Source organism: Rutidosis leptorrhynchoides, chromosome 2, assembly GCF_046630445.1.
Source record: "Rutidosis leptorrhynchoides isolate AG116_Rl617_1_P2 chromosome 2, CSIRO_AGI_Rlap_v1, whole genome shotgun sequence".
Lineage (NCBI taxonomy): Eukaryota > Viridiplantae > Streptophyta > Magnoliopsida > Asterales > Asteraceae > Rutidosis > Rutidosis leptorrhynchoides.
This window is the reverse complement of record NC_092334.1, coordinates 356,725,899-356,736,245: the sequence shown is the minus strand read 5'-3', so window position 1 is coordinate 356,736,245 and position 10,347 is coordinate 356,725,899.

Genomic DNA, 10,347 nt, shown 5'->3' with positions numbered 1-10,347 from the left:
ACAAGTACTTAAAATTACATTCTATGGCTGGATTATTAAACTGAATATGCCCCTTTATAGTCTAGTAATCTAAGAATTAGGGAACAGACACCCTAATTGACGCGAATCCTAAAGATAGATCTATCGGGCCCAACAAGCCCCATCCAAAGTACCGGATACTTTAGTACTTCGAAATTTATATCATGTCCGAAGGAGGATCCTGGAATGATGGGGATATTCTTATATGCATATTGTTAATGTCGGTTACCAGGTGTTCAATCCATATGAATGATATTTTTGTCTCTATGCATGGGACGTATATTTATGTGAAATGAAAATCTTGTGGTCTATTAAAATATGGAAATGAATGTTTATGATAAACTAATGAACTCACCAACCTTTTGGTTGACACTTGAAAGCATGTTTATTCTCAGGTACGAAAGAAATCTTCCGCTGCGCATTTGCTCATTTTAGAAACATTACTTGGAGTCATTCATGGCATATTTCAAAAGACGTTGCATTCGAGTCGTCGAGTTCATCAAGATTATTATTAAGTCAATTATAGTTGGATATATTCTGAAATGGTATGCATGCCGTCAATTTTCGTTGTAAAGAAAGATTGTCTTTTAAAATTGAATGCAATGTTTGTAAAATGTATCATATAGAGGTCAAATACCTCGCGATGTAATCAACTGTTGTGAATCGTTTATAATCGATATAGACTTCGTCCGGATGGATTAGGACGGGTCTTACAATTTGTATCAGAGCGGTGGTCTTAGCGAACCAGTTCTGCATTAATGTGTATAACTGATAAGTCGTTAGGATGCATTAGTGAGTCTGGACTTCGACTGTGTCTGCATGTCAAAAGTTTTGCTTATCATTAGTGTCAAAAATTATTTGCTTATCATCCTTAAAGTGTAGACACGTCTTACTGCCTCTATTGCATAGACAGTGTATAGATAAATTCATATCTTAGCGTATCTGTTATTGTTACCTTTGCCTGACAGCTTCCGTAGATTCCTCCGTAACTTATGGGATTTTAGTATTATATATGCATATGTAAATTATGTATTGCAGGGTAATAATCTACATCCTATAATCTATTTCTTATCGAAAATCCTTCATCTGATCGTATGAGATGAATCCCTCAACCAGTTCGAGTCCCTTAGATTCCGATAACTATGCCGATAGTTATTCCGACAGCTATTCCGACATAGAGTTTCACTCGAGCTCCGAAAGTGGTGTCACCGGAATGAATCAACCAATCAGCCATCCCCAATTCATATGATGGTTTCGTAGTCGACTAAATCAATGGATACGAGAAGAAGGCGATCCTTTCCATTCACCAACCTGCACTCTTGGCAATGAACCTAAAGCACTTACCGGCGAACCTGGTCGTAACACCATTTTCTCTCTCATTTCCAGAGTATCTTGCCACGACCATATCACAAGTCAGATTCAAAACCTTATTCATTCGCTTGTTCATACCGACAATCATCCCGGAGTAATAAAGTCAATGAGTTTCGCGCCCGAGTTGTAGCCTTGGAAAATATGGTGCAAAATGTTACAGCTTCAGCAACATCAACGACATCAACTGTACCACCAGCAACAACACAAACCCCAACAACACACGCCTCAACATCACAATCGGTACCCCGAGTATAATCATCGTTCTACATGACGTTCTGCATCATGTATCTTTGTTCAACATAGCGAATATGTAATCTCTAATGTTTTAGAGATTATATATTCTTGTTCTAACGTAAATCAAATGAGTTTAATATCATATTAACTCATTAAATCCATGATTGCATCTGAAGAAGATATATATACAAGTATATTTTCATAAAGATTGTAATTAAAAATTCTTTCGTACAAACTGTTAATGATGAAAATATTTTAACGGGTAGGTAATACCCGAGGAATATTTAAGATTCGCATTAATAAGTTACACTGTATATTCTTCGAATCTGATTCAACGGTCATTTATTATCCTACTTACATCTACTGATATACGAATTCATTCACCACAGAATAACCATTTTCATTCAATTTCATATTTAGATTTTGATTTATCAGAATCCAACAAGGGGCATAATGAAGAAAACATTTGACAAAATAAAATTTGTTAGAAACAAACAAATTAAATATGAGAAATTTTGTTAAGAATCCACGCTAACTGTTCCTAGCTAATTGTTCCTAGCTAACTGATTACATTTTATATTATCGCAATTTAATTATCGCAATTTACATTCTCGCAATTTTATTTATCGTCATTTAATTTCTGTTATTTATTTTTACGGACTTTAAATATCGGGACACGTATACAAGGTTTTGACATATCATATCGACGCATTTATATATATTATTTGGAATAACCATAGACACTCTATATGCATTAATGATCCAGTTCTCTATACAGGGTTGAGGTTGATTCTACAATAATATATATAATTTGAGTTGTGATCGAGTCTGAGACATGTACACAGGTCACGATACGTATTAATTAATTCGAATATTATATAGTAACCTATATATGAATTATTATTTGTACACTGCTAACTGTGGACTATCAACATTGGACAATTAAACAAAATGAATTAAAATATTGATTATAACATATGACTCTAAATAATTCTTCAAGTTTGCCACTTGATTTCATCTTAAACCTCATTTGTATCTCGACGATTACAAGCTGCGTCCAAACTTTTCATTATTCTTGAAAACACCTCAATCGAAAGGATGAATCAACCGCACTTCATCTACGGAAGAAAAGATTTACGCATATGGTTATGCACCTGAAAAAATTCTCGAAACCTGTTTAAATGTTTAACACGTATCTGTGCTAGCTTCTTTGGCATTGTTATTTCCGAAAATAACAACGCAATTTCTTTTCAAATTAGCCAATTTTGTGACAGCTCCAGCAAAATCAACTTCAAGTTTTTCATTCGAATAAACCCTATTATAAAGATTACCCCCTTCATCATCGTTACTAGGGAACCGTTTATATTCCACCACATTAGCATTAAACTTACCAGCAACTTCACTACTCATTGACTTAAGTCTATCCGAAGAATCGTTATATTTGTTCATTAAAACCCTATCATATACTTATCCGCATCTTATAACGAGAGTTGTCATATCAATTATCAGGAATTAGCTATCAGTACTTTGAAAACTCACAGCATATCTACATCAACAGTTATATGTATCCATATAACATTTATCTCTTAGAATTATGATCTTTCATTCTGAAATTCTAAAAAGTACTCGGTCTACAAATTAATACTCTGAATGTTGAAAAAGCCGAATGAAGCAGCAGAAACCATAGACAACCGTAAACGACCTTAACCGTCAAAAGTTTAATGATAAAGAATGGAGTATTGGAGACACTCAAAAGAAAATTTAGTACCGAAAAGCGGATTATGCGAAACTATGAAGGAAACTGTGGACAAATCACAAAGAATAAGTTTGACTTCAAAGAATCCAAATAATTCAATGCCTGTTAAAGTCTTTAGCGAATATCTTGCTCTTTACTCTAAACCCTTGCGAACAATAGTTTCTATCATGCTCTGATCTTAGATATTCTGAGATATTATCGTATCTTTCACTATAAATATCCTTGATATTTCTGAATATATTTTCATAACTAATCTTATCTGAAATCATTAATCTCTTCGTGCTATCAGTGTTACATCATATAGAAACTGTTAGTTTCTATATTCTGTAAACTTTCGAGCTTAAAATATAAATGTTATTGAAGTAATGTTGGGAATTGATGCATGAGTTAGTATAATATAAGGACACTTGATCAACGTGATTATATTATAGTAAGTCATGCTGAGTTTCTAATGGGACGTGACGATTCACAGATCCTAACGTCATCACGTGCCATGTTACATAACTCTTTCATTCTGCTTAACTTCTGAACATATCAAGAAAGTATATTCTTGATAGTTCAATTCTCAGTAACTCTGGTAATTTGACAAATCAAATCGTGCTATTACGTTCTTTCTTGTTTAGAACATTAAGTTCATTCGAAACTCCATACTTACAAATTCTAGACCATTACTCATTTTATTAGTGATCGAGAGGAGAATAAAAAGGCAAAGAGCTCCGAAACATAATGGAAGATACAAAACTCGACAACAACACAGAAATTACAAACCGTGGATATTAATACGAATAGCAATATAAAGACGCGGTATAATTAAGAATAGTATCACCCAAGGCAATAGTAGAAGTAAACAGATTCTTCTGGTGGAAGATTAAAAGGAAGGATGACAGATATGAAAGTCAGGAATATATCCAGAATTAAAACTGGATGAAGCATATTGACTGATGATTTGAAAGTAGGAATTAAAATATAGAAAATAGGAGTGGTGTGAAGTTATGGAATGAAAGAATTCATTTATAGCGGAAATACCGGACCGAGCAATCAAGGCAGATCATCGTATTTAATTATAGAGATCTTAATTTTCCTTACTCACCGAAGAATCAAATCCTTTAGATTTCGAAGATTTTCTTTAATTCCTTGAATTTCAGAATTCAACCCTGTCTCTATCAAAAGTTAAGATGCACCTTATCTTCTAAAATCAACCGTGACTACGTCAAAAGTTAAGACAAATCCTTAATCTCCTCATTTCACTATTTTATGATAGCTTCATTCGTATTCTTCGAATAATCGAATTATTTTACCCATATTACTCAATAATGATAAAACTCTATTTATCAACTCATATTCGTCATGAAAACATTTTTATTGTTAGCCATGACCACCTCACTCAAATTTCGGGACGAAATTTCTTTAACGGGTAGGTACTGTGACGACCCGGGAATTTCCGACTAAATTTAAACTTAATCTATATATATTTTCGACACGATAAGCAAAGTTCGTTAGGTTGGATCTCAAAAATTTTGAACTGTTTTCATATATTTAATTGACCTTCGACCATTCCCGATGATTCAAGAACAATTAATTGTAAATAGATATGTGTGTATGTACATACATAAATAATAATTCGAAATATAATTTGTTGTCGCAATAGTAATACTAATATTATTATTATCATTAATAATATTAGTATCATTATAATTAGTATTATTATTATTATTAATATTATTATTGTTAATTATTAATAATATTATTGTTATAAATTGTATAGTTATTATTATCATTATTATTATTTATTATTTATTGTCAACATAATCATTATTAACATTATCTTTATTAATAATTATTACTATTATTATTGTTATTAATTATTAATTATTACTATTAATATAAATAGAAATATTATCATTATTATTATTATTATTATTAGTTTCACTATTATTATTAATAAAATTAATATTAAAAACTAATGCATGTATAATTAACATAATTATGTTTTCTTCATATATTTAATATACAGATATAGATATATTTTTTATACAGCTATACAAATTCAGTTATATATAAACACATATATGTATACAAAACACAGTTATATTATACCAATACTTATACTATTATATATATACGTAAATACGGTTTATTATATATTATATATATATAAATACAGGAAATTGGTATTCAATTATAAATCGTTTTTAGCCTGTAGACTAGTTGATTTTTCTGTCCCTAATTCGTACCAATCATGGATTCAATCACTTAAAAGAATCCAAATTCTGTTAGCGAGTGACATCGTCTTTTATTTTTATATTTATTTTCTTGTACGATCGAATATAACCTCTTGAATTGAATTGGATTACAAAACAATGACATTGTCCATGATCACACTACAATACAATCATTAATATCAAATCGTATTGCAGAGACAAATTCAGTTAGGAGTCTCATTCAACTTTTATATATTATCTATATACTTCTTTCCGGATTGATTCTTCTTGTCGAATGCATCCAATCTATACAACAAACAATCAATTCTGTTACAGCATAACTCAAACACTTCCTTATTATGATTCATTTTTCTCCCTTCTGTAAAAACCACTCGAACACCACCACAAAACCATCACCATGTTTAATCACCAAGACTAAAATATCACCAACCCGAAGAACCAACGAGTACATCGCCTTGTATAAGACAGAGTATATATATACATGTATATATAATTATATGTATGTACGTACCTGAATCTTGATTAACCATTAACCCACCTTGGTTGTTATTTTCCTGTTTTTCTTCATTCCTGCTACTACAACTTGTTGCTATTTCAGTTTTGTTATATCAAATCTTGGAGAGCTGCCACTTCGCTCAAAATCTTTCTGTTTCTAAACGATTCATCAGCTTATAAAGAAGCTGCACGATTTCTGTTTGTTGTTCAGCCCCAACCACCACCGTAACAAATCTATTCTTCTGTTTCTTCTACGATTGTAAACTCAACTAGAACAAACACCTTCCATCACCATTTAAAACCACCATCGACCCCGCTGTTGTGCTATGGCCATTGTAACCATTCACCACCATTACTTGAAACCATCTTCACCCTACTCCTAACACCACCTTTATTTCCATTTACGTATTTACAAACCATCTTCACAAATCAATTTTACACCCATCGAGCATGAACAACCATTCTCATTTGCAGTTGCACTTCGTTTCCGTTTAAAGAACACGTGAATCCACTTCTATGATGTTTTTCTGTTTCAAACGATATTACAACCACCTCCCTTTTCTAACTTGAATGAACCACAACCACCGCTATAGCCATACTTTTATTTTCTTGTTCCTTCGTGAACATCACCACAGAACAACTACTATAGCTGCTATCCCTACTTTGGGTTTTCTACTACCGTAAAAATAGCAATAAAGAAGATGATGAGTGCAATTAATTGGTTGGTGATATAGTAATGATGTTAGTGAGATGATTAAAATAAAAAAACCGAAAACCTTACCTGTTCCACTTCCTTTTCTATCATGATTCTTTTGGTCTCCTGCTTATATTTTTTTTCCTAAACAAACCACTTGCCAATTGTTTATATATCTCATGCGTTGAAATTGAGTCAGATCCGTTCCCTTTTCTGTTTTCGAATTCTAAATATCATGACATGGGCCACTATAACTTTTCGCCATGTACCTGCTTCTAGTTGTTTTTGTTGGTTCCTTTCTTTTATTTTAACCTATACAAATATTGATTGGGCCACGTAATTGTTTTGGTCGAACAAATTCATGGTGATAATATTAGATCACTTTTGCATTGGCCTACACTTAATTAGAAAGTAAAGGTGCCGCAACTTTATGCAAGAGGGACGTCCACTATCGTATTACTTTAAGGAAATTTTGCGCATGATCAGGTGTTTAATTAATACACAATTTGATGATAATAAAGTGGAAAGGTGATAAGTGTATGTGTAAAGATTTTTCTTTTTCCTTGTCTGCCATTCGAAATCCATGCAACCGAACCCCACATTCCAATCTTTTGTTCAAATTTAAAAGTTGATTGTGGGAAACTTTAATCTAATATGGGACCTAGGAAATGCTTGTGGGACCAAGATTGAGATTGATGATCGATCATAATAGGATTCAGAGGAGTCACTGTATATTTTTTTTAATCGTTTTTGGGTCGTATAATTATTGGACCGAAGGGATTTGTTGGGCTATCAAGTGACTAGATTATTTTTGGCAAAATCCATTAAAATTTCTTTTTGGGTTGCGATTTATCATTTGGGCTGTGATGTTATGAAATAAAATGGTGATACACAACATGAAATTTGCAGCGGATTGATGATGATTATGAGGATCACGATTTTAATGATAGTAAATAGAAAATTTAGATCAAGGTGATGATAAAGAAGAACGATGATGAATGATAAAAAGGGTGGTTGCATGATTTATAATTGTATGACCAAATGATGAAATTATGTGAGGAAGATGAGTAAATTTTGATATGGGATTTAAACCAAGATCGAGCTAGTAGCTCAATGGTTAAGGATATTATCGGGTTAGCGGGACGTCGCGGGTTTGAACCCGGACTTGGGCATTTTTTTTAAGGATTACTTCTTTGAGGTTCGTGAATCCGAGGCCAACCTTACACTTGTTCAATGATGTTATATGTATTTTTTCTACGAAATACAGTATGGTGAGTTTCATTTGCTCCCTTTTTACTCATTACATTTTTGGGCTGAGAATACATGCAAATGCTTTATTAACTGTTTTACAATATTTATATGTGTGAGTTTCATTTGTTCGCTTTTTAAATGTTTTTGCAATATATATTTTTGGGACTGAGAATACATGCGCTGCTTTATAAATGTTTGACGAAATAGACACAAGTACTTAAAATTACATTCTATGGCTGGATTATTAAACCGAATATGCCCTTTTATAGTCTGGTAATCTAAGAATTAGGGAACAGACACCCTAATTGACGCGAATCCTAAAGATAGATCTATCGGGCCCAACAAGCCCCATCCAAAGTACCGGATGCTTTAGTACTTCGAAATTTATATCATGTCCGAAGGAGGATCCCAGAATGATGGGGATATTCTTATATGCATATTATTAATGTCGGTTGCCAGGTGTTCAATCCATATGAATGATATTTTTGTCTCTATGCATGGGACGTATATTTATGTGAAATGAAAATCTTGTGGTCTATTAAAATATGGAAATGAATGTTTATGATAAACTAATGAACTCACCAACCTTTTGGTTGACACTTGAAAGCATGTTTATTCTCAGGTACGAAAGAAATCTTTCGCTGTACATTTGCTCATTTTAGAAACATTACTTGGAGTCATTCATGGCATATTTCAAAAGATGTTGCATTCGAGTCATCGAGTTCATCAAGATTATTATTAAGTCAATTATAGTTGGATATATTCTGAAATGGTATGCATGCCGTCAATTTTCGTTGTAAAGAAAGATTGTCTTTTAAAATTGAATGCAATGTTTGTAAAATGTATCATATAGAGGTCAAATACCTCGCGATGTAATCAACTGTTGTGACTCGTTTATAATCGATATAGACTTCGTCCGGATGGATTAGGACGGGTCTTACAACTAAATCCGTTGGAAAGTGTTACATCAGATCAAGCAGATCAAGACTCAACGTCAACACCAGTTGATGTTTCAATGGATACCACTGATGTATAACCTCTTCCACATAACAATCGATGGACTCAAAGTCATCCAATTGATCTTATCATTGGAGATGCATCTGCTCCAGTCTCAACTCGAAGGGCAACTCGGAATATGTGTCTATACACTGCTTTTCTTAGTAAGATTGAACCAACAACGCTTGCTCAACCTTTATTAGATCCGAACTGGGTGGTAGCAATGCAAGAAGAGATCAATCAATTTGATCATTTGAAAGTATGGCAATTAGTTCCAAGACCAACGGGTCAACGACCAATAGGGGTTAAGTGGATATTTAAGAACAAGAAGGATTCTGATGGAATTGTGGTTCGAAATAAGGCACGTCTTCTATCCAAGGGATATCGACAACAAGAGAGTATTGATTATGACGAAACGTTTGCTCCGGTTGCTAGGATTGAGGTTATTCGTCTTTTCCTTGCATTTGCTTCTTATATGAAGTTTACGGTGTTTCAAATTGATGTCAAAACTGCTTTTTTGAAAGGTCATCTTCAAGAGGAAGTTTATGTTGATCAACCAGAAGGCTTTGTCGATCCCATTCATCCAAACCACGTCTACTACTTGGAGAAAGCTTTGTATGGTCTGAAACAAGCACCGCGTGCATGGTACGAGACCTTAACAAAGTATTTGCTGGATAATGGCTTCTCTCGTGGAACGATTGATACAACGCTATTCATCCGTAAAAACCACGGTCACATTCTCTTGGTTTAAATTTACGTTGATGACATTATTTTTGGTTCCACGTCCCCGGCCTTATGCAAAGAATTTGGTGACCTTATGGCCAACAAATTCGAAATGAGCATGCTTGACCAGTTAAATTTCTTCTTAGGGTTACAAGTAAAACAATTACCAAATGGGATTTTTATCAGTCAAACAAAGTATATCAATGATATGCTAAATCATTTTAAAATGACTGCTTTAAAACCAATGATAACCCCAATGAGGACTTTACTGGATACTGATGCTACTGGGGAACCCTTTGACATTACGCTTTATCGAAAGCGGTTGTTAGGATTTTTCAGTACCTTAAAGGTACACCTAACCTTGGGATCTGGTATCCTCATGGATCCAATTTCGATCTCACTGCTTATACTGATGCGGATCATGGCGGTTGCCATGTTGATAGAAAGAGCACATCTGGATCAATTTAGATGTTGGTGAATAGGCTAGTTGGTTGGTCATCCAAAAAGCAGAACTTTGTGTCTTTATCAACAGCTGAGTCAGAGTACATTGCTGCAGCTCACTGTTGTTCACAAGTTTTGTGGATGCA